The sequence below is a fragment of the Toxorhynchites rutilus genome, chromosome 3 (genome assembly GCF_029784135.1).
Source record: "Toxorhynchites rutilus septentrionalis strain SRP chromosome 3, ASM2978413v1, whole genome shotgun sequence".
Taxonomy (NCBI): Eukaryota; Metazoa; Arthropoda; class Insecta; order Diptera; family Culicidae; genus Toxorhynchites; species Toxorhynchites rutilus.
Genome location: NC_073746.1, coordinates 279,252,496 through 279,279,571, shown reverse-complemented (window position 1 = coordinate 279,279,571; position 27,076 = coordinate 279,252,496). Strand labels below are relative to the sequence as shown.

The 27,076-nt window shown below is 36.5% G+C and overlaps 1 long non-coding RNA gene across 4 annotated transcripts in view; it reads left to right on the top strand.

Moving 5' to 3' along the window:
• The first annotated feature begins 1,572 nt into the window (after nt 1-1,572).
• Nucleotides 1,573-27,076, top strand: part of LOC129779083 (uncharacterized) — a 144,067-nt gene continuing 118,563 nt past the window's right edge. The window contains exon 1 of one of the 4 annotated variants that reach the window (XR_008743561.1): nt 1,573-2,838. This is a non-coding gene — a long non-coding RNA (uncharacterized LOC129779083). Of the gene's footprint in view, nt 2,843-27,076 lie in introns of all 4 variants that reach the window. The other 3 variants (XR_008743560.1, XR_008743562.1, XR_008743559.1) reach the window with 3 other exon arrangements.

Below are 27,076 nucleotides of genomic sequence, written 5' to 3'. Positions count from 1 at the left end.
GGCACCCTATTTAAAGCGATCTGTTGTTCATTTGAAAGATGACAAAATTTCGCGCAGAAAACAATTGTAAAACTTTTAAATTAGTGAAATCAACTGCCATTTTAGAAGTAAACAACGTAAAAGTAGTAGCGTAAAAGGTAATAATGTTCTTCCAAAATGTATTATCATGGACTGTTTCTGTCCATCGAATTAAAGTTCTACAACCGCTCTACAATTCTTTCTTTTCTTTGTCAAATAATGAATTGCTGAGGGGTTTGAGAGCTTAACTTTGGTAGATTGATGAAAATTAGTTTAACAAGAAGTTTTGGGACAAAATTAAGAAAAAACGCCTAAAACACTAACTTTTAGATTTTGTTTACTTCCTAATTCCGTGTAATGCAAAAATACAGAAACACTCTCTCCCAGTTAGCATGAAAATTGACGCGGTGCTTCTGCAGAACAAAATTTCACTGCTGCGTGCGATATTTTCATTCACATAATCACCAGCGCTCCGAAGTGGTTTTACTCTTGGACTTTGTGCAAATCAGTGTGTGGTATTGGGATTAGGAACGAATGTTGTCTGCTCGTTAGTTGGAGTGATATTTTTCATTTGAAATCGCTGAAGGCTTATTCATACCCAATTAGTTGAAAACGGCGGATCCTAAATTGCAATCTTTCCTCTCTCCACAGTGTCTGTAGTACAAACGTTGCATTTGCATTTCGAACGAGCGATTTACGTTCGTTACGTTCCCAAACAAAAAGAGCAATAAATCATGCGGACAAATGTCCGAGTAGCCAATAGACTAGCCACATCCGCATTTGAATATCTAAATCGCCTTTGTACTAACAGTCAATAGTGGAAAGCAATTATCGCAGCTCGATTGTTTATATCAAAAAGAAAGTAATTTCTGTTTCCAATTGTGCCGATAGTCACCGGTAAGTGTATATATAACGCGAGGTTGTTGAGATTAACATATAGAGTTTATTTCGTTTATTTAGTCACCACGTAAGTAAATATCGTTCTGGAATTTTGTATGTGATTTGGTTTCGCTTGCCAGTAGCAAAACTTTCTCCACTAAGGATGACCGGACTGCGCTTATCTCGAGCATGTATTGTTCTGCGAGCACAAGAATGAATCTTCAAAAAATTATCGTCAAATGATTCTACAATAAAAAATACATTTCGACCAAACAGGTAGAATGGTTATTTCAAAATTTTCGTAGTATTATAAAATAATATTCGCAGTTATAAACAAGCGACTCGAAACAAAATATAGCGTAGTTTTAAGCGTAGTAAAAACGTTGAATGTTTTCTGATTTTGCTCCCTCTCACTGGAAGAATACGTAAAAAAAAGTGAAATATGACTTAAAGGCAACGGTTATTTCGCTGGGACTTATCCATTGACCCATGCAGCAAACATCCCCAAAAAAAACCCACAAAATAGTGTACCACGCGTACCACGCATGCCCAACAAACGTCAAACATCTCAATGCTGTGAGCTGTCCTGCCGTGGGAATCCATCTCTTGTTTTTCATGATGCTGTGTCTCTCGAGTAATGCCGATCCTTCTGAAGCAAAAGACGGACGAGAGAGCGGTACTTGCGCGCCACCTGGTCGAGTTCCTTCACTCGCTTCGTCACGAACTGGCCGCCGCCGCTGTCGTATGAATCCTGGACTTGCACATTGGGTTCTGTCGTGTCAGTATTCGGGTGTTCGTGATTGCTGAATGATTGTATTTTGTTGTCATTTGGCCTGACGGTGTGTAGCATGATCACGAAAAAAAGGAGCGAATGGTGCAAGTGTGTGGAGTGTGTTCACCCTCATCGGTTAGATTGTGAATGGAATTCCGGGATGAGTTTTCCTTTTTCCGGGAGGGAGCCCATTCCGTAGCCTGCAGTGAAATATGAAACAAGATCAATTATTTACCTGATTATGGGGAGTTCTATCGCCGAATGATTCCGAATGAGAAAGGGCCAGTACATGGTGATGAATGCTGGCGGTGGATATTTTTTCTTTCCTCGCCTGTTCTCAGTGAGTGCCTTCGAGCGACAAAAAACAAATCCCACATCATGATGGGTATATTTTTGTAACGCAGAATTAGACTGCTCAAACTGGTGATTGATTGTGATTTGGGTTGTTGCGATGAGTAGCAGGAAAATTCGACCGCCAGGCGATAGATGAAAATAAAGCGACCGTGTTCTAGTGATCCGAAGGAATTTCCCCTTTTTTGACCGGTTACATGTATGCGTGCCAAGTGTCAACAAAGTGAGTGCTTAAGGGTGTTATTTTCCCGAAAAAAATCCGCTCTCAGTGTTTATCACGGTAGAAGTGATTTTGGTATGTGCTGACAAAGTGCTTTCCAATAGACGTATTTGAATGAAGACAATTGGACGTGATCCTAATAGGCAAGCATTGAACCACCAGCAGCCACACAAAACGTTGTAAACATCATTGGAACATATGCCTCAGATGCAGTGATAACCAGCGTTCACTAAAGTGCCCAAAAGTGTACGATAAGCGTTCCATGAGAGTTCTTCGGAAATAATTGTACTTGTGTCAGAAGTAGAGAAGTGTGTAATTGCTGTGCGGAGTGGCGTATGGATTCAACCAGCAAAGAGTTTCACTCACCGGGTGCTGTAGAAAATGATGTGAAATACGGATTACTGTCTAGTGAGCTGTAATAAACAGAGGATTACCACGTGACACGTTGAACTCAACGACCGTAGCAAAAGGAAAGAGAAAAAAATAGCCGCACTATCGTTATCATCATCATCATTGTCAAGTGCTTCCTTCAAAGGATTCCGGAAATCAGTAACAAGTGTAGAAGGGTGTAAACCAAGTCCCGCGTGTCGCTTGGCCAGTACGTGAGTATGTTTTTACGATTCCCAACATTTGTCAGTCTGCAGTTTCAACGAAAATTTCGTTCCGAGCCGAGGGTTTTTACGGTTATATTTTTTATCGTCTGCCCACACATTTTTCACGATCAAGACGAATGCGGGTGAAAGTATTTCAATGACTCTGGGAAATGGGTTATAAAATATTTTATATGCGGTTGTTGCATCACAATCTTGTTATTGCAACCAGCCGACGAGACGTTGGTTACGGCGAAGCGTTTCCTTGAACCTGGCAGCCGTTGTGAATAATTGTGATAAAGATGAAACAATTTCAACAAGACAACCAACTGATGTTGTTTGGAATGTGATTCTCCGCTTCCAAGGAGAACAGTGGAGAATTCAGCCCGATGGTGAACTGGAAAGCGATGGCTTCATTTAATGTTAATGTTCCACGAAACAGATGAAATGCGCTTATTTGTGATGCTTTGCTTGAAGAATTTGTTTTGATGGAGGAATGATTCCAATTTGAATTTATTTTTATTCAACAAGAAAAATTGATGGTCCTCTTATAGTTGCAGAATGAAATTTAAGCCATGCTTCAAAATTCTATCCAAAAAAAAAAGTATATCCAAATATTAGGTTGGGGGTAAAGTAATCCATTATTTTTGTGTGAAATTCAAAACTTTGTTTCATATGCTTCAGATTGTCCGATTTGGATCAAATATGCACTGCTTTGTTGAAACCATAATGCCTCTCTCATAGAAGTCTTGATTCTTATTGGCGAAAAATTTTTTACAGTCATCTCTTGATCTAAATTTCTTATCACTCAGTAAGGTTTGTAATGGGAGAAAAAGGTGGTAGTCCCTTTGTGCCAGGTTCGGATTATAAGGTGGAGGCTTTAAAGCATCCCAAACATGATCCCGGAGTTTCTGACGAGTCACTATATACATGTGTGGCCATCAGGAACACAACATCTCTTCTGCTGCCTGATTCTAGACATTTCTAGTCAATGAATTGCTTCAAACGGTCCAGTTGTTGACAATAGAGATCTGAATTTAGTGTATTACACTAAAAATAATTACAGATTTTTTTTTGACTTCCATTGTGAACACCATGTAACCACAACTGAACGGAAGAAACAAAAAACAGCAAAAGATTTTTTTTAGTGCGAAATGTCATCTTTACAAAGAGCATGTACTTGAAATTGTATGATCAATATCATGCGCGATATCGATCACATAGGCTAGCTACCGAAAAAATTATGGATTACTTTTACCCCAACCTAATATAACCCTTTATTTTGGGAACTTCGACAAACAATGTGACAAGATGTTGTCACCTTTCTTTGTCGTTTTCATCAAAATAGACGAAACGGACTTATTGACGTGGGACTACGTCTAACCGTAGTATATTAGGGGGTAAAATGAAAACCTAAACACAGAACAAGCAGAAAAAAATGAAAGACACCGAATGCTTATAACTTGAACATTTCTTACTGGATCGGAGAGATGTTTGCATCAATTGATAGGGAATGTTTCTACGCTTCTATCGCAATTAATAAAATGTTATTTTTCATTAGATGAACAATTGAATAACTGTAAAATGTTAAGCGTTATCTAAACGCCCTAACTGAATCATTTTGATTGGCCCGATCTACGGTTTCCCTAACACAGCCATCAAAACCAAGCAGCTTTGGGGAAATCAGCATTGCAAATACATGAAAGTATGGGGATTTCTGTTCTCACCGAAATGTGTTCCCTAACACAGACTTCAAAACCAAGCAGCGTTGGAGAGATCAGCATTGCATATACATGAAAGTCGGGGGTATTTTTGCTCCGACTGAAATGTGTTTCCCTAACACAGACTTCAAATACATGGAGCGTGGGGAAATTGGCATTCCAAATACATGTAAATCGGGGGCTTTTTTGTTCCGACTGAAATGTGTTTCCCCAACACAGACTTTAGAACTAAGGTGAGGAAATTGACATTACAAATTCATGCAATTCTGGGGCATTTTTGTTCCGACTGAAATGTGTTTGCCTAACAAGATGTCTGGGGAAATCGGCTCTGCAAATAAATGCAAACTGCGAGTACTTTTGACTAGAATATTTTTCCTTAACACGGTCCTCCGAAGTTACTTCTGCAGTCGCATGTTTTTTTTGCACTCCGAAAAGTGTTTTCCTAACACGGATTACAAAAGCGGGTACGAACACCACACTTTGGCTAGGTTATTCGAGATTGCATTGAAGGACATGCCTTCATATCTTCTGCTCACTGAATTCCTACGCATACTATTTGATGATTAGGCAAGATGTTGATAACCAATTGCTGCGATGACGCCTATTGATTAAACAATATGCGTTCGACGTATAATGTCAAAATCGAAACTGAGTGCCTGAAGTTCATCAAATCAAGCAAATTCGCGGTTCAAGAAGTACGTACACTTTAGAGATGCAAACTTCAGAAGCAAACGTAAAATGAAATAATCGTTTGATAATTCTTCTGTTCGCATATTTTGTCCTAGGCATCATACCAAACGTAGAAGGACTGTCATTAAATTTACTTCTAACGAAGAACATAATCTATCACAATGGATGAATTGACCTTACATGGAATTATACAATCTTTTTACTCATAAAGTAAATATATTGAATTCAATTCAATCAATACAAACAAATGATTAGTACGATAAGGTAGTCCCACGTGAACCTTGCGGTTATATCATAGATATAACCCACCAATTTTTTTGTTTGAACAATTGACCATTACTCATTTCAAAACATTTTTTTTTGTTTTGACTCTAGCGACATTGAAAGATATGACTTCTAATGACCACAAAACCATTGTTTTATTTTTTGATTTTTCAGTTTAATTATTGAGGGATATGCGTATGCGTTCGACACATATGTCGAAAACGAGATTAAGAGACTGAACATCGTCAGATTCAACCAAGAATATTACAGATCCGAAGGGTGCATTCACTAGACAGATGCAACAAGTTCGGGGGAAATTGAAAAAATAAACATTGGTTTTCGACAATTCGTCCATTCATATATTTCGGAAGTCAACGGTATATGAATGTATATGATTAAGATGCCATAAAATACGTAATTGTTTTGAAATCATTTTATTCATTTTGATCATTCATTTGAAATTTTGATTATGAGAGGAGATTTACGAATAAAATTTGAGAGGAGTGTTTTCATATAAAAATGTGCTAATTTAAAAAAAAATCAAGTTGAAAAAATACACTCGATCAAAAAATTGAAAAATTTAAAATATGAAAATGATCTTTTAAAAAAATATTACATGAAACGTCGAGATCTTTTGCCATGTCGATTTTTTTTTTCAAAAATAGAAACTGTGGGACCTTTTTCGAATTCCAAAAAACTAAAACTTTGACTGCTTTGCGCCACTCTCCCTTAAGTCCGACTGAACTGAAATTTTGCATAGGGTATTTTTTGAAAAAAAAATCAAACAAATCCGTATCGATCTTCTGTAGGTCTGGCATCTGTGGCCACACCCCCGCAGGTCGATTCTGATAAATATATATTTAAAAACTGTTGTTTTACATTTTTTTCGAGTAGAGTGTATTATTCAATGGTGCGCACACATGATTGTTTTCATGCATTGAAATAGGTGTCTTTTCCAAATCTTTACCATAGCGTTATGTTTGTTTATTAGAAATGTGGAATAATTGTGATGCTGAACCAGTATATAATCGCTTGTGGCTGAAGTGTATGTCAACTGCGAAGAGACCGCTGAGATATCTAGTTCGGGTAAACGGGATGTGTGACATCACATCACTATAATAACTAAATAAGGAAAACGTCAACGATGTATATCAGTGAAATGCGTGCATTGTTAATGAAAAAAACAAATTGCGACATATGACCAGGTAGTGTATTGTTCCGGCGAGGGCAAGAACGAATCATTAATCAATCATATTCAATCGACTCGGTATCATATTCGACAATGCGGTATTGTCCTGGACACCACACTCTATTTTTTCATTTACCCTTCCTCGTAGATCTTGAAACCATAGTTATACTTGTAACGAAAACATATGCGCATCAGGTGCTAAATATGAGCTCTCTAGCGAGTTTTTCAGTAATTTTAATTTCATCAGGATATCTACTCGATCCGTGCTCCCGTGGCCGAGTGGTTAGCGTCACACCTATCATGCCGGAGGTTCGATTCACGTCTTGGTCGGTGGATTTTTCGTAAATTTTTTTTTTCTCTTGCCACTTAGAAAAGTGCATTTTCAAATGAAATCAAACTAAAAAAGCTAAATATGAGTTTTCCACAGCATTTGGGTATTTTTTGACTCAAGTGTAACTTTTGGATTTTAGTAAGAGAAATCTTTGATAATTTATATCTCAAAAACTATGAGTCGTACCGAAATAGTCTCTTAGAAAGAGTTATAGAGTATTGAAAAGCATTGAAAATTGAAAATAGAGTAATAAAAAATATACAATGAGAAAAAATATCACTATTTTTTTATTTACAAAACAAAAATAGTTTGCAATATCTAAAATACAATTTATTTATTTTTCTAATATAAAATAGAAGTTATGTAGAAAATTTAAAAATTGAGTCCAAGATGGTGAAACTATTTTTGACGAATTTTTGTAACTTAAAATTTTTGTGTGTTAACAATTATTTTTAGCCACAAATTATGAATCCCGATGTGGTTTAAAGTAAAAAAGCTATTCATCAATCTTAGAAGGCAGCTATTCTCGAGATATTTGAAAAAAACATTTTTAATTTTTTTAATTTTTTTTTAAATTCAATTCCGAGAGCTTGATTGGAATGTTTTAATGCATCCACCATATAGTTCGGACCTGGCACTAAACGATTATCACCTTTTCTAGCATTGGAAAATTTCCAGAGTGACAAGAAATTGGGATCAAGAGAAGGTTGTAAAAATCTATTGCTATGGCTTTTCGCTAATAAGGACCAAGACCTCTATGGTAGAGACATTATGAAGCTACCTTTAGAATGGCAACACATTTCCCAACGGTGTATATTTGACCCAAATCGGACAATCCGAAGCATATCAAAACTAGTTTTGAATTTCACCCAAAAACAATGGATTACTTTTCCCTAACCTAATATAATTACTTCCAAAAATTGCTGATAAACATGTGGAAGTGGTAACGGTGCTCCACAACTACATGAGTGCAGAGGGTTGGGAAGGTTCTATGAATTTAAGAGAATAGCGTTCTCAAGTTTCATTTCTTATGGATTTGTCAGCTACAGAAATTTAAATAGAAAGTAATTCTAGTAAGGCTTCGTATCAGCTACCTGATTTACTGCTTACTGGTTATGTAAAAGATAATTGAAAATAAAACACTTAAAACATCAATTTCATTTCTATTTTATTCTCGCATTCCCATTGAAAATACTATTAAACATTTGAGGATTCATTGAGGTCGACGATCTTATTCAGATAAAAATCGGTGAGGCATCAGTCCAATAACTCATGAGATCCGATCGATTTTTGCTGGAAGTCATACAATACAAAAATTTTGTTATTTAAGCCGTCGAGTATTACTTTTGCTTGTAATTATAATTTACCTTCTTTTGTGGATGTGTTTTCAATAACTTTGTTCCTTAAAAGTACGATGAAATTTGTTTCAAATTTGATTTTCAACAAATCTGAGAACGTATATAAATCATCAACATTTTCTTTTACTAAAATCGATACGCCTTTTTCAAAAGTTACACTTGAGTCGAAAAATGTCAAAATGCTGTGGAAAACTTTAATTCGAATCAAAAATACTCATGTTCTGTCATTTGTCGATTCCATTTGGAATTGCTCCATAAATTCAAGGCGTGTTATTTGGCAGTATGTACTAAGTATGTACTAATAAAAATGCCGCAAGTAATGCTACATTGAGACGGCGAAGCTCCTTCAGGAACGTTGTATGGTCGATGAAGAAGATCTACACGAATCTTTGGGCATGAGCTTTCAATATGAATCAGACCACAAACGATGGATTTCCTATGAGTTTAAACAGAATAATTTTGTTTTACAATTTGATGAATCCTAATATAATTCCGCCACAGAAAAAGGAAAACTTTCCAAAGAAAGTGCCTGTCAAAATATACCAATATACCATAATATACCATTCAGTTCTTCATATCATAATCTATGGTGCCGTTAATTTATCAAAAAGAGCTACCATTTTCACACACGATAACAGCGAAGCACCCAATTTCGATTTACATGCATTTTTTTTACGTGGAACTACGTCTAACCGGAGTATATGGGGGGTAAATTGAAAACCTAAACACAGAACATGAAGGAAAAAATGAAACATTCCGAATGCTTATAACTCAAACATTTCTTACTGGATCGGAAAGATGTTTGCATCAAATGATAGGGAATATTCCTACGCTTCTATCGCAATTAATAAAATGTAGTTTTTCATTATATAAACAATTGAATAACTGTAAAATGTTGGGCGTTATCTGAACGCCCTAACTGCCTCGTTTTGATTGGCCCGATTTACGGTTTCCCCAACAAAGCTATCATAACCAATCAGCCTTGGGAAAATCGGCATGGCAAATACGTGAAAGTATGTGAACTTTTATTCTCACCGAAATGTGTTCCCTAACACAGACATCAAAACCAAGCAATGCTGGAGAAATCGGCATTGCAAATACATAAAAGTCGGGATAATTTTGTTCCGACTGAAATGTGTTCCCCCAACACAGACTTCAGAACCAAGGTGTCTGGGGGAATTGGCATTGCAAATTCATGTAAGTCGGGGGCATTTTTGTTTCGACTGAAATGTGTTTGCCTAACATAGATTTCAAAACCACGGTGTTTTTGGGAGAGACTTTGTAAATAAATGCAAACTACGAGTATTTTTGTACTCGCTTGCCTTTGTGCAGACTAGAATATGTTTCCTTAACCACGGTCTTCTAAACTTAGGAACCTGGGAAAATCGTGCAGACATTAGAGGCGAATGAACTTTCAAGGTAAAAGCCTCTATAGTATAAAAAGAAAAAATTGCAGTTGTTGATTCATGCAAGCCGGGGGTACTTCTGCACTCGCATGTTTTTTTTGTACTCCGAAAAGTGTTTTCCTAACATGGATTGCAAAAGCAGGTACGAACACAACGCTTTGGTTCGGTTATTCAATATTGTATTGAAGGATATGCATTCATATCTTCTGCTCACTGAATTTTTACGCATACCATTTGATGTTTAGTCAAAATGTTGATAACCATTTGCTGCGATAAGGCATATTGATTAAATAATATGCGTTTGACGTACATGTTAAAATTGAAACTGAGTGCCTGAAGTTCATCAAGTCAAGCAAATTCGCGGTTCGAGCAGTACGTACGCTTGAGAGATGCAAACTTCAGAACGAAATGTTAAATAAATAATCGTTTGATAATTCTGTCGTTCACCTATTTTGTCCTAGATATCATACCAAACGTAAAGGACTGTCATTAAATTTACTTCTAACGAAGAACATAATCTATCACAATGCGTGAATTGACCTTACATGACATTTATTCAATCTCTTTACTCACAAAGCAGATATATTGAATTCGGAAATTGTTGCTTTCAATCAAAAATTTGATCAATACAAACAAATAATTGCTAAGCTAAGGTAGTCCCACGTCAATCTTGCGGTTATATCATTGATATTACCCACCCATTTTTTGTTTTAAAACTCAACAATATAAATCACTCCGAATTGCTCCATTAAAACCATTTTGACGTATGTAAAGATTCTATTGATTGTTTTGTGCATTTACGTTTATTCCATCCCAGCGAATGAAGGACAATTTTATCCTAAAATGGGCCCATTTAGGTCGAACATACGAACACCCCCGCATTCGTGGTTCGAATTCACCGAATTCAAATAAAATTCCGCCCAGCCTCGAGCAAATCGATAGAAGATTCTATTCTCTTTCAATTCTGGAAAAGTGCCACGCTTTGAAGGATAGCTTCTAATGGCCTCCAACTCACACACGCGCGTCCAAAAAAGTGAAATGGCTGCCCATTTCATTGGCATCGATTTTATCGTTCCACCACTAACTAAAATGGACGATGTTTGTGGAATACTTTCGTTCGTTCGAAAGTGGTGTCTGCGGTACTGCATGACTGATTCCGGTGCGGCACCAATCTGACGAGATAGGTATCGGTGTGTTTGGTTGCTCCAATTTGTCTGAGAAAATTGTTATGGCCGTCTGGGGAGCACGATGTTGATTGCGGGGGAGTTATGCTCAACAATGTGTCTGCTTCTCAACTTCTTCAAGGGCACCACGTTCAATAAAGGTATGTCATCTGTTTAATGTAACTGTTGTGAATTTTTAAAATACATAGTATACAACAAGACTCTGGGACGAAGATCGTACAACCGGATGACCCCGATCGAAACGTACATATTTTAGAATAAGATTTTTACAAAAAAATATGGTTGTATGAATCCTCTGATATTTTCAATTGGATATTGTTCACAGATGTTTTCAATATTCTTTTTACCCATAAACCGAAAGGGGGTGCAGGGGGAGGGGATAAAATTAAAAAAAAAATCGAAAAACACGTGTGGGATATCAAAATATTTATGGCATTTTTTCGCAAAGTGGCCAGAAGTAACATAAACGAAAAGTGTACAGGGGACCCTAAGGAAGACATTTTGTTAAAAAAAACTTTGGAGGTTTTTGCAGAATTTTTGTAGGTCTACTTTTTTATAAATTCAATGTAGAAAATTTACTTACTTTCAAACATTCATTCCGCAGCTTCAAAACTTTTTAAACTAAAAGCGGAATAAAAAATCCAATATCAGAATAAATTTCTCTATCCATACACCATCACATTATTTTTTAAAGTATTTTCTAGCACATGTGCAAAATTTGAAAAACATGCGTGTTTATCGCTACACTGGTTCACTGCATCAAACACTACGTTGTCACGTCGTTATCGCAACGAAAATCGTCACGAACACTGTTGCCATATGTGATACTAGTTGCCCTGAAGGTTATATAACAAAACTAGACCATTCATTCGGTCAAGCATTGTTGTTCATTTTTCTATTTAATTTAGAATTTCTGAGGAACCACTGTGTGTATGTCAAAAAGCATGTCTCAAATATTCGTGACTACAGTTCAAGTTGAAATAAATTTCTTCGGTAAAAAATCTTTCGCGCTGAACGAGAATCGAATCCGAATCTCTCGTGTGAAGCCAATCACTCGGTCACGGCGGTCATATTTCACAATGGTTCAAAAATGTGCAGAAGATGTTTCCATTGCCACCCAAACATTCCGATCAGTATTACCAGTAAAACAAAAGCTTTCCTATTGATGATTTTATCACGCAACGGAAAAATGCTTCCACCTTTCGCATTAATAACACCTGGGTTGCGTGTAGTGTCTGCATTCTACCGTTGGTTTTATACTAAGGCTTGGCGTGCAGGTTTGGGTTGTGTGAGATGCACGGGGGATAGAAATATTGGATGCAGTCAGCGAATGTAATGGAGTTTCGTTCATTTTCCGCTCTGATCCTGTACTCTGTCCTTATGTGCATCGCCGACCGGTGCGTCATCCAGACACATGGATGAATAGTTCGGGAAAATATCAGCACCAACAAAAAACGATGCTCCGAACGATGCATGGTCGAGAAAGTATATTAAGTTACGTTACATCCCCGCCTGGAGATAACGTCAGCGTGGAAAATAACGGAACTTCGGGATGAAGTTCATAGATTCGGATTTATTGGATTACCGACACACCTGATTTTATAATCGTCGATGCAGCATAGAGCGTGAGAGGGCGCATTTAAGTATGATGGAAAACACTTAATCTCCTTTCCCTCTATAACTGGATGAAATTCAGCAATAAAAATCGTTCAGATGATTATTGTGTTCTACTTGTCATAGAAAAGTGTTGTGATTTTTATGAAACACTAAATTATATTGTCCTGCATCCAAACAAAAAAATCGATTCGTAACAATTTATACAGCAAAATTTCCCACGATGATTTTCGCTTGAAATAGCACATTCTCGCCGTCAAATTGATTGGGGACCAGTTTCATCACGATTTTGGCATTTGTTTCACTTCTCACGTTACATCAATTTTTGACATCCATCCAACGAGCAGGCGTTTCAACTTATACCCACTTCCACATCCCATTACACGCGGTATGTCACCGTAAGGCCCACTTTGGGAGTATTGAGTTTCACATATTGTTCTGCTCTCCTTGTTGATTGCAATGCAATGGTGCTTTCAGGCACGAATTTTACTGTTGAACGCCACGACTGAATTCTGGTAATTTGTAGGTCTCGTCATTTCGAACATGTGAAAGCTGCAAATTGATCTACCAATTTTTCGAATATTTTTGTGGTATCTGGTATCAGTACGCACGAAAGTCTATGTCCGGGATGACGGTACTGGTTTAATTTGCCAGCAATTCTGTTGGTTCACATTTTCCATTTACTCGGCTAACAAAAAAAAAACGCGAACATTATACTTTCAAAGTTTTCCCTTTATACGAGCTCCTGGAAACCATCTTTGATCCATTTTTTATAATGGGCAGAAAAAAAAATTGTGGAGGAAAAACATAATTTAACCTTATCGTGACGTGTCATAAATCCTTTTTTTTAATTTCGCAAAGGGTCTATCCGGTGTGGGCTTGTGTTATTATTATTTTCTGTCCCAAAAGTTGTTCGCTGAAGAATCCAAACAGGAGATGAGATTCTTTTGGGTAAACCGATGACGCCGGGATGTTAGTAAAATTGAGCTCTGGAGGAGGAATATTTCTAGAAAACCCCTGATTCAGTTTAGCACTGGAGAAGGAATATTTCAAAATTCACATACCGTTCTGAATCATATTCCGGACACTTTGTTCTAACATCTTGAAATGCTTCACACACTGATGATACAACTATAAAATTAATTAACAATTGCTTCTTTAGGGTAATTCCTTGGTTTCCCCATCACTCCATTTGAGAATTACATTTGAATTATTACATAGTAGGAAAAAATTCAACAGCACTACTCATAATCGTTTGTGTTTGACGTTTGATTAGCGTGAGCACGTAGAATTTACCCGTTCATAAACATTCAAATTTCTCCCGTGTTTCATCAGTTCTCATCAACGTTAACAGTTTACTGTGATTGCTTTGTAAGTGTTTCGCAGTTGACTATAAAATATAATCAGGTGTAATGTAATTTTCGTCCAAAAAATTACAAAATAAAGTTTCCGAAATTTGAATTCAATCTGTCCGAAATTTGATTTAGTGTCCGAAGTTTGATTCTTATTCGCTTCATTTGAAAAGCATTTTATTCGATGATTTTCTTATGTTTTCAATCAAATAGGTACCAAAGTAGAAAGCTTAAAAGCATATTGAACTAATTTATTAAAAATATCTACCAAATAATACCTGTGCATAAAATTTAGATCTGTTTTCCGCATCATATACCCGTCAGCGTCCGAAATATGATTCGGAACGGTATATCAGTACAATAAACGCTTTCTGAAAAGTTCACAGAGTGCAGCAGTGTTGCCACACTGCTGAGGTACTGTTCGTGCCGAAATAATTTTGATCCCGAGCGAACGCGATCTACAACAGCCAAGTGATATTGTGTATTTTTACTCACAAACTATTACTCGGTCTGTTTCATGTCGAGAAAATAAATGTGGTTCGCGTTATGTTTGTATCTTGTGAATGTACTTCAAATTCAAATCTGTTTTCCTGTTAAGTTTCCGAAACATCTGATCGGTTGCGCGCGAACAGGTACAGATTTTTTCATTATTTTTGGTACAAATTCTGTACGGTACAGATTACAGATTTTCGTCATAAAGTACAGATTGGTACAGATTTTTTCCGCCTGTGAAATTTCTTCCTTTTTTGCACACTTGAAATCACTAAAGCTGCATCTCTTGGTATGAAGAAAGCAAAACGTATCTGAGAAGCTTGGTGTGAAGAACATATCTGTGTTTAATGCATGATTTTGTTGCTTAACTAAACTAAAGTTGTTCCGGAAAGAAATCACAGTTTCTGAAAGCGAACATGTGTAGAATTTGTGGACAAAAATTGGATGCCTTAAAAGAATTGACGGTTCGCTTATGCTACGAAATCGGCTCAGAAACGACACGATGAACGCCATTTTTGGCGTTCGAAATCGAAAATTTGTTTGCACTATATATAAGTATCATCAAACACACGAGTGTTTCGAGGCTTGCAAATGTTGGAAAAATGTACATTTACATTAAACGAGTATTTGTATAAAACTAGATATAAAGTTAGTAAGTCAACATAACATTTTGTTGTAAATAATTGAGTTTTTTTTTCATTCTAATAAAATGGATATTTCTCTTCAATTAATATTTTCGATGGTACAGATTTTTTGACGAAAAAGTACAGATGAGAAAGATTTTTACCCTTTCGGGTACAGATTAAAATCTGGCAACACTGGAGTGTAGTATTAGTATAGATCCGATCGATCTTTGTGTTGTGTTTCTCAAATAATCATATTTTCCGAAATAATAGCTTACAGAAAAAAGAATTTTTGAATCCAAATGTCTTCAAATTACATGAAACGTCATCTCGAAAAAATTTCCTTGTCAAAAATCGAAAATTCTCTGGGACTCGTCGTTTTTTCGGAATGCGAGGTGAAACGTATAGTTTAGGGTGCCAATTAGAATGATCTTCTCGATTTTTTATATGCAAATATTATGCAAATTTATAAGCTCAATCGGACTTCATTTACTACAATCGCAGATGTCGAAATTTGAGCATTTTGTAAACCGTAAAATCACCCAAGAGGGTGCAAAAAAATTGAATTTTTTTTTATCGTGATTGTAACAAATCATTCTTGTACATAATTTATTGGAGTTTTCAAAACTGCCTCAAGAAATTTTTCATTTAAATAACAATATTTTGAAAGGTCCTACAGGAATGTAATAGGAATCAAATGAAAGCTGCTCGATAAGGCTAATTGGATTTGCTATTGAGACAGTTGAAAAAAAATGTGTTTTTCCAATCCGGATATTTTTGTCCACTAAATCTACGCACACCAATTACTGAATTACTAAATTACTAAATTACTAAATTACTAAATTAATCAATTACTAAGTTACTAAGTTACTAAATTACTAAATTACTAAATTACTAAATTACTAAATTACTAAATTACTAAATTACTAAATTACTAAATTACTAAATTACTAAATTACTAAATTACTAAATTACTAAATTACTAAATTACTAAATTACTAAATTACTAAATTACTAAATTACTAAATTACTAAATTACTAAATTACTAAATTACTAAATTACTAAATTACTAAATTACTAAATTACTAAATTACTAAATTACTAAATTACTAAATTACTAAATTACTAAATTACTAAATTACTAAATTACTAAATCAATAAATAACTAAATTACTAAATTACTAAATTACTAAATTACTAAATTACTAAATTACTAAATTACTAAATTACTAAATTACTAAATTACTAAATTACTAAATTACTAAATTACTAAATTACTAAATTACTAAATTACTAAATTACTAAATTACTAAATTACTAAATTACTAAATTACTAAATTACTAAATTACTAAATTACTAAATTACTAAATTACTAAATTACTAAATTACTAAATTACTAAATTACTAAATTACTAAATTACTAAATTACTAAATTACTAAATTACTAAATTACTAAATTACTAAATTACTAAATTACTAAATTACTAAATTACTAAATTACTAAATTACTAAATTACTAAATTACTAAATTACTAAATTACTAAATTACTAAATTACTAAATTACTAAATTACTAAATTACTAAATTACTAAATTACTAAATTACTAAATCAATAAATAACTAAATTACTAAATTACTAAATTACTAAATTACTAAATTACTAAATTACTAAATTACTAAATTACTAAATTACTAAATTACTAAATTACTAAATTACTAAATTACTAAATTACTAAATTACTAAATTACTAAATTACTAAATTACTAAATTACTAAATTACTAAATTACTAAATTACTAAATTACTAAATTACTAAATTACTAAATTACTAAATTACTAAATTACTAAATTACTAAATTACTAAATTACTAAATTACTAAATTACTAAATTACTAAATTACTAAATTACTAAATTTTTAAATTACCAATAACGATAATAAAATAACGAAGACGATGAGTTGAAAGCTTAATTCGAGCAAGATCCACTTGAAACACTAAAAGGCAGTGTTTGCCGATTGAACGTTTTATCGAATAACAAGTCACATTCTTTTGTTCAAATATTTTCTTGCAGCAGTCATTTCCTCCAATGGAATTAGTTTGTCGTTACAAGCTATGAATCATGACATAAACGAGAACGCAAGAACTCTGCTTCGGTCCGCATTTCATGATACATAAGCATGCGAACTATGAACTATAGTGTCATAATCACTTTCGGTGCTGAAAGTTTATATTCTTCTCTGCCCCTCATTCGCTGCATATCTAGTCCCTTCATTCATCTTGAAGCAGCACAGTCATACGGACTACGCGAGCTGAATGATACGTACTTTGTTACCTAACTGAACGCGATCCATAGCTATCAGTATGTGTTACACTAGGTGAACGATCAGCTAGCTAGATACAGAAGAAGGGTAGATACCGTTCTGAATCATATTTCGGACGCTTAAGGCATATGATCCAGAAAACAGATCTCAACTTTATGCACAGGTTGGTTGATATTTTTGGAAATTAGTTCAATATACTTTTAAGCTTTCTACTTTGGTACCAATTCGATTGACAACATAAAAAAATCATCGAATAAAATGCTTTTCAAATCAAGCGAATAAAAATCAAACTTTGGACACCATTTATAAAATAATCCAATTTCGGACAGATTGAATTCAACTTTCGGACACTTTATTTTGTAATTTTTTGAACAAAAATTACATTACACTTGATTACATTTTATAATCAACTGCGAAACACTTACCAAGCAATCACAGTAAACTATTAACGATGATGAGAACTGATGAAACACGAGAGAAAACTAAATATTGATGAAGGAGTAAATTCTACGTGCTCACGCTAAGCAAACGTCAAACACAAACGATAATGAGTGGATTTTTAATTTTGGATGGATTTTTTCCTACTATGTAATAATTCAAATGTAATTATCTAAAGAAGTGATAGTGAAACCAAGGAATTACTCTAATCAAGCAATTTTGATAATAATTTTATAGTTACATCATCAGTGCATTAAGCATTTCATGATATTAGAACAAAGTGTCCGAAATATGATTCAGAACGGTAGATCATATATATTTTATTTTTAACGTTGCTGAAAACATAACAAAATCATCGAATAAAATGCTTTTAAAATCAAGCGAATAAGGATCAAACTTCGGACACTATTTATAGCAAAAACAAATTTCGGACAGATTAAATTCAAAATTCGGACAGATTGAATTCAAATTTCGGATACAATATTTTGTATTTTTTTGAACGAAATTTACATTACACTTGATTGGGAGACACTTACCAAGCAATCACAGTAAATTGTTAACGAAATTCTACGTGCTAACGCTAAACAAACGTCAAACACAAACGATAGTGAGTAGTGTTGTCAGGTTTTTGCCGATTATTCAAATGTAGTTCTCATTTGAAATGATAATGAAACCAAGGGATTACTCTCAAGAAGCAATTGTTATATTAATTTTATAGTTATATCATGAGTGCATTGAGCATTTCATGATATTAGAACAAAGTGTCCGAAATATGATGTTGTACGAAATATGATTCAGAACGGTGTGTAGTAAACAAAATTGACTTTCGCGTGTCAGGCAATAGAACCACCGACAACAGTATTCCACATGCGACACAATTTGCACTCATGTATATCGCAAAGTGTTACTTCAGCAACAAGGATCCAGTGAGAAACAAAACCTTTCTCGTTTTAGTTCTCCCCCCCTCGGAATCACAACTGAGTACCATAAAACAAATTCGTTTTTGCTCTGAATTGTTACTGGTAATGAATGGAAATGATTCTATGCGCTTACCAAATATCATATGTGGAAGCAGGTTTAGCAGAAAAATCCACGCTAGTACCAAAAATACTTGGCATAAAGGTAAGGCTTTATATTCAGATGAACCAGAACACTGAATGCGTTGTTGGAACCGGGGAAATTTTCAGGGAGGAGATCTATTTTTAATTACTGGTTCATTGATTGCGAAAAGTGACAAAAAATTTTTAGGTGTTTATGGGTGAGACTTTACCGCATTGTTAATGTAGGGCCACGAATTTATGTTATTCAACTCGATTGTTTATCACTTAGGTTATTATTTTTAAAACGGATAGAAATTGCATAAATTACTCTTTAGTAGAAAATTTTTGGGGATACTGAAAAGGGCCGATGGTTTGTGAGTTTTATAGAAGCAGTTGGTTATTGTTGATTGATTATTCATCGTCGCTCTCGCGAGAACAATATGCAAATCGACCATATGTCAAGCGAATCATATTTGGTTTCCTTAAGTCAGTTTCCACGCATAGCACTGACTATTCATGGCGAACGCTATCGCGGCGATCTTCTTCGCAGTTGATACACACTCGGTTTAAGGCGATTCTATATTAGTTCCAGCAGCACCATTATCTCACATTTTATAACCACTTCAATAATTCTTTAGCAACTCATAAAAATAACATCAATGTGTGCGAGTGTTGCAAAAAACAAAAGCACTCTCCACCCGATGGCTTAAAAATCTACTTAGTTTCTCCACCAACAAAACACTACCACTGTCACAACACAATCGACACTCCTAAGTAGTTTTGCTCTTAGGCTTTGTATCGAGTATCGAGTATTTGTGTATGATATCAGCTTTAGGAAAGACTCGTTTGCCCGCTAGCTTGTAAAATAGTGGATGGAATGTTTTTCCTCACCCGTTTTTAAGCTCTAATCATGCTATTTTGGACTGTCACTTATTTAACCGTTGCAGAATACTACCCCAGAACAAATTATTCAATTTTGGATATGCAAATCACCAAAATCAATATCTTAACAACACAGTGGAGAAGAATACGGATTGTATAAGATCTTATTTGTCTGTGCGAAGTTAAGCACTCCATATGCATGTTTTTTTTAAGATAATTAAATGAACAATGTTTCTTTTCGGATCAAGTTGAACTTATAAATTTATTTCCTTAAGTAGATTGTCTTTAGCATGCAAATGCAAATTGATTCCAATCATTGATTTTTCTGTTGACGTAGAGTAATAATTAAACTCGTTGAAAACGGCTATATAGCGTTAGATTAATCTTATTTATGTTAATGCCTCGCCTAGCGATTCGTTTTAACCCCCCTGGGCCGCACTCACTCGAGCACCCCCATAGTGCTAAAACATAATTTTATTGTAATCTGATAATGAAAGTGAACGAGTTTACTCGCAAAGCAGCAACTCTCCGGTAATTAAGTTACGTAGCTTTCTCGTTCGTTGAAAATAAACTTCAAACGCGCGCGAAGCTCGGCGAGTGCTCGGTTACAAGCTAAGGGGTGGGCACAACTTTCTGTGCCTAGTTACGCCTCCTTCTTTTTCCGGTGTGATAGCGTGCGACATTTGAATTCATGGCTAAATTTTCTGTTGACAATGGTCGGAAAAATAAAAGATCATGTTCTCGCTCAATGTAGAATGATTTATTTATTTCAATTATTTTATTTATACCATCATCGATGCGTCTCTCGCAGGGTACCAACAGCATCCATGTACTAGACAAAAGGTAAACTGTAGCAACAACCATCCGTATTCGAATTAAAATTTCCATATTGTATATATATAAGTGTTATCAATCATGACCTATCTCATAACACATAAATTTTACTACAGAATAATTGAAACTATTTGCCCACTTGTTTATTGATTCGTCATTAGCCTAACGAGGGTTCGCATTTTACACCCATTAGGCTGCGAGTGTGTATGTAAATTTGCTATTTATGCATGTAACACAGAGAAATACATAAATTCCCGCAAACCCGGCATGATTAGCATAATGGATATTGGAAAGTTCTTATCGCAAAGCCATAATCCGATCGGAGCTGCGATATCTGCTTCTATAAATAACGCTTCCATCCATGGGTTGGCATCCCCACCACGAGTCAGGGGTAGGTATAATAATCTTAACAAGCGGATGGTCCATCTTTTGCTGCCAACCCCAGTAGAACTTGTGCGTGTGTGTGGGTAGGGGAGAACCCCTTTTGTACCGCAGGCTTATGGCGAAGCTCTTTTTGTTCAAAGCCCTCGAGGGACCTGTTGGAAAAACCACAACTATTCGCACCCACACGGTTCGATGGTTCGGAAATCGGTGGTCCGGTGTATCATTACTAGTCTTATTTGTTCGTTTGAGGGATGGGGTTACAGCATAAATTCCCTATGGGAAGGATCAAAATGGGCTCGCGAATCTGTTGAAACAAGCTGGCAACTGTTGCGAAACGGTTCTGAAGTCAAGCTAGCTATCACTTTTTGTCATCCCAGAGGCTTTATTGAAAAGAGTAATTTTCGTCCGGGGGCTTGAAATCAAATCGTGCCATACGGGAATGGCGTTATGTGTTACCATTTTGTTCGAAGAGGGGATAACATATACATGAGAGTATAATTTTCGAATTTTCGAGAATTCTTTTTGGGGCGAAGTCGGAAAAATGAAAGTCGAACAAATCAAGGAGAGCTGCAATGATGTAGGATTGAGTCTTTCAGGAACAATTCGAGGGTACAAATAGGTATTCTAAATGTCGTTTGCGTCACGAGTCCAATTTTGTGCGTCTATTGCTCAGTCATTCACCAATGGATTCACGAGATTATTGCGTCGAGCAATTCGGACTATTCTGCACTATTTCATCAAAAACTACTACCATAATTTTGTAGAATTATACATTAACTATTACTGTTTCAAGTAATCAACAAGTTTTGACATTTTTGATAGATTTTGATTAATTCCTTACATCACTTCTTGAAAGTGTGCAAACATGCGATGACAAAAATGCCAACCCCCAAAAAATAGTATTAAAATCAATCAAAACGCTGATGGGTTACTTCATTTCCACATGTTATGACAGCTAGGGCTGTGCGATATTATTTTCAACCTTTCAGTGATTCAATTGACGCGATATAAACAAAGTGTTATTTACGTTGGCACATAAAAGTCGATTGTCTTTAGAAAGAGTTTTTAACAAAAAAACAAAATGGGTGGAAAGAAAATCAGCATGCAAGTCCAAAACATTGTTGTTCAGGATCATTTGCAGCAGATTTCACAGTAGAAGATTGCAGCGAATTTCGGAATAAGCCGGAGAGCAGTTCGTGCAACTGCGCACAAGCACAAAGCTTACGGTTCGCTTGCTGGAAGATCTGGAAGAGGTCGTCGTCGGAAAACCGATAGCCGGACGGATCAAAGAATAATCCGGAAAGAAGAAATCTCCAATATATCAGCCAAAGTCATTCAGTAAAACCTCTCGTTGGCGGTATCGGACAGAGCCGTACGCTGCAGACTAGCTGAGCATGGGCTCAAGAGAAGATACACAAAAAAAAGTCCGTTGATCAGCGAGAAAATTAACTGAAACGGTTGGAATTTGCCCGGAAACATGTTAACAAACCCAAACCCCTTTGGGAGAAGTACTTTGGATCGACGAATCGAAATTTGAGCTTTTCAACTTTTTTTTTCAGAAGCGGCGCGAAAGAGTGTGGTGGAAGGATGATGAAGGATTGCGCTGCCCATGTTTGCATAGGAGACGTGATCATCAACACCATAAGTGTTGGGAAAACGCAATTTTGTTGTGCCTACAAGCGTAGCCATGAAAATTTCAAACATTTTTTTTCCATTTGGAAAAAGCTTGCGTCTATTTATGCGGACAGTCGTTTCAATGAACATTTGTTCGCATAGCTAGACGTTATACAGGTTGCTCTGTCTATAGCGTTAGTATTTACAGTTCCGATAATAGTCAAAACGTCTCCGTCGGTAGTTTCAGTTGTTATCGGATAACATCAAAAAGGTTTGGAAGAAACTTAGTGAAATGTCTGGAAATGCTTTGGATTCGTTGCGAGTCTAAGATAGTACTTTTTTGCTGAATACTCTGGGATATGATAAAAACAGCAGGTTCGTGTTTTGGCGTAGGATTACGTCTTTCGGAAACATATTGGGGTACAAATTGAAAATCGAAAATCGAGCACATCGCGAAAATTGTCCAATTTCTAACGCTTATTGCTCAATCATTACATGATGGATTGGTGAAATTTCTGCGTCAATCGATTTCGGCACTCCATAAAAAATTTTCATATTGAACAAAATAATATTTGTCATGGAACTAACTATCGAACAGTTGAAAAATCTCAACCCCATTCCTAACGGGAATACCCACTTCTGATTGGTTGAAATTGACGACACATGCGGCGGGTCCCTAACAGAGTCATCAAAACCAAGCTGCCTGGGGGAAATCGGCATTGCAAATACATTAAAGTAGGGGGAGCTTTTGTTCTTACCGAAATGTGTTCCCTAACAGGGACATCTAAACCAAACTGCCTGGGGAAAATCGACATTGCAAATACATCATAGTAGGGGGAGCTTTTTTCTCACCGAAATGTGTTTTTATTTAAATCGTTTATTTTTACAGGCTCAGTTACATAGGTTTAAAGGAGCCGAACTCCTTACTGTATTGTTACTAGTATATATACATTTTTCCTTAATTCTAATGTTAATAATATAGGAAACCGATTACTCGCGGTCAACTCGAGTTTAGAAGGGTGACATATTTTCTTCAGGAAAAGGAGGGGATATGAGGATATGTTGACAATGATCACACTCACACTCTCAATCACACTCATCACACTCAATTCTTAAACCTATCTTATATCTAATATGTATTTACATTTCATCTTATTCTTAAGAAGGGATCCGATCTCTCACAAAGGAAAAGGAAAAGGAAAAACTAAGGGTATAAGGACAATAACACACGAAGATCGATAGCTTTAAGGAATACATATATTTGGGACATGTAATCAAGGTCTAACCGAGACAACACGTCTCTCACCGGCACCATGGGCTGCCTTCCTCGGGCCCGAAGGGTGACTACTAAATTCGATCTGGCGACAAGATACAGCTCGCACGACCAAACAACGTGCTCGATGTCGTGGTAACCTTGGCCACAAACACAAAGATTGTTGTCGGCAAGATTAATACGAAAGAGTAGCGCATCTAACGAACAGTGATTGGACATGAGTCGGGAGAAGGTGCGAATAAAGTCCCGACTCAAGTCCAGACTTTTGAACCATGGTTTAAGGCTATCCTTAGGGATAATCGAGTGGAGCCACCGGCCCAATTCATCTTCGTTCCATTTGCGTTGCCAGTTAACTATGGTATTTTTGCGGACTAAAGAATAAAATTCATTGAAGGCGATTTGACGCTGATAAATATCGCCTTCAATTGCACCTACCTTTGCTAATGAGTCAGCCCTCTCATTACCCAGAATTGAGCAATGTGAAGGGACCCAAACAAAGGTAATGACATAACAGCGTCTGGATAAAGCACTCAAAATTTCTCGTATTCTCTCAAGGAAGTACGGCGAGTGCTTTTCCGGCCTCACTGAACGGATAGCTTCGACAGAGCTAAGACTATCCGTTACAATGTAATAGTGTTCAACAGGTCGTGAGGCGACGCTGTCCAGCGCCCAATGTATTGCTGCCAATTCAGCAATATACACTGAGCAGAAGATTCTGAAGACTGTGTGAGGTGCTAAAAAATTCGTTGAACACTCCAAATCCTGTGGACTCGTTTATAGTGGACCCATCAGTAAAGTACATATTATCACAATTGATACCCCCATACTTTTCATCGAAGATCGTTGGAGCGATCCTCGATCGTTGGTAATCTGAATATCCATGGATATCTTGCTTCATGGACAGATCAAAATGCACAGAGGAATTGATGTAGTCAGGGAAACAACACGGTTGGGAATATACGAAGAAGGATCAACCTGCATGGAGATGAATTCATGATATGAACTCATGAATCCGGAGTGAAAATTTAGCTCGATCAGCTGCTCAAAATTTCCGATCACCAATGGGTTCATGACCTTACACCGGATGAAGAACCGAAGAGATAATAAATTGAAGCGATCTTTTAGTGGGAGTAGGCCTGCCAAAACCTCGAGACTCATGGTATGCGTTGAGGGCATACATCCCAACGCGATACGGAGACAAAGATACTGAATTCGCTCGAGTTTAATGAGGTGTGTTTTGGCAGCTGATTGAAAACAGAAACTGCCATACTCCATCACTGAGAGAATAGTTGTTCGATACAACATTATAAGATCTTCGGGATGGGCTCCCCACCAGGTGCCGGTAATTGTACGGAGAAAGTTTATTCTTTGTTGGCATTTTTTACTCAGATACCTAATATGGGCCCCCCAAGTACATTTGGAGTCGAACCAGACCCCAAGATACTTGAATGACATAGCATGAGTGATCGGTTTACCCAAAAGTTGAAGCTTTGGTTTTGCTGGTTTATGCTTCCTAGAAAAAACCACCATCTCTGTTTTCTCCGTGGAGAATTCGATCCCTAGCCCAATGGCCCAGGTTGAAAAATTGTTCAAAGTATCTTGTAAGGATTCTTGCAGGTCGGATTCGTTTGATCCTGCGACAGACACCACTCCATCATCTGCAAGTTGTCTTAGGCTGCAATTTTGTGTAAGGCAATTGTCGATGTCGCTTACGTAGAAGTTGTACAAAAGGGGGCTTAAACATGAGCCCTGGGGGAGTCCCATGTAAGAGACCCGACTTACTGCCGAATCTCCGTGAGAAAAGTTCAAATGTTTCTCACAAAGCAAGTTATATAACATATTATTCAATAAAGGCGGCAGACCCCGAGATTGTAATTTGTCTGACAAAACCTCTATTGAAACAGAATCAAAGGCCCCCTTTATGTCCAAGAATACTGATGCCATTTGTTTTTTTTCGGCGTAAGCCATTTGAATTTCTGAAGAAAGCAACGCAAGACAATCATTCGTCCCCTTGCCCCTGCGGAACCCATATTGTGTATCTGAGAGTAGGCCATTCGTTTCAACCCATCGATCAAGGCGAAACAAGATCATTTTCTCCAACAATTTCCGTATACAAGACAGCATTGCTATTGGGCGGTACGAATTGAAGTCGGACGCGGGTTTTCCGGGTTTTTGAATAGCTATAATTCGCACTTGTCTCCAATCATCTGGAACAATATTATGCTCCAGAAACCGATTGAATAAATTCAACAAGCGATGTTTCGCCACATCAGGGAGGTTTTTCAGCAAGTTGAACTTAATTCTATCCGATCCCGGAGCAGAATTGTTACATGAAAGCAGAGCAAGAGAGAATTCTACCATCGAAAACTCGGAATCAAGATCGCACCTATCATGTGGTATATCTCGAACAATTTTTTGCACAGGAGCGGAATCGGGACAAACCTTTCGTGCAAAATTAAAAATCCATCGATGTGAATATTCCTCGCTTTCATTGGATGAAGAGCGATTTCTCATGTTTCGAGCCACTGTCCATAATTTTTTCATTGACGTTTCTCTTGACAAACCTCCCACGAAATTTCGCCAATAAGCACGTTTTTTCCCTTTGATCAAGTTTTTAAATTGATTTTCAAGGTCCAAATACGTTTGAAAATTCTCAATGGTTCCACGTTTCCGAAAAGCTTTAAATGCATTCGATTTATCTCCATAAAGCTTGGAACACTGGCTATCCCACCATGGATTGGGAGGCCTTCGACGAATAGTGGAACCTGATTTGGGTTTCGTTTGAGCGCGAACCGCGCTGTCATAGATCAAACGAGAAATGAAGTTATACTCCTCCAATGGAGGCAAACCATCTCTGGAATTGATGGCTAGAGCAATCGCGTCCGCATATTTTTTCCAGTCAATGTGTCTTGTGAGGTCGTATGCCATGTTTATTGATTCAGAAGAATTCAACCCATTGGTGATAGTAATTTTGATTGGCAAGTGGTCACTACCGTTGGGATCCTGGATTACATTCCACTTGCAATCTAACGATAGTGAATTCGAGCAAAGCGAGAGGTCAAGAGCACTTGGGTTAGCAGGAGGTTTAGGTACACGTGTTGTTTCCCCAGTGTTCAAAACGGTCATATTGAAGCTGTTACAAAGGTCATATATCAACGACGAACGATTATCGTCGTACGGTTCCCCCCAGGCAGTTCCGTGAGAGTTGAAGTCTCCCAAGATTAATCGTGGCTC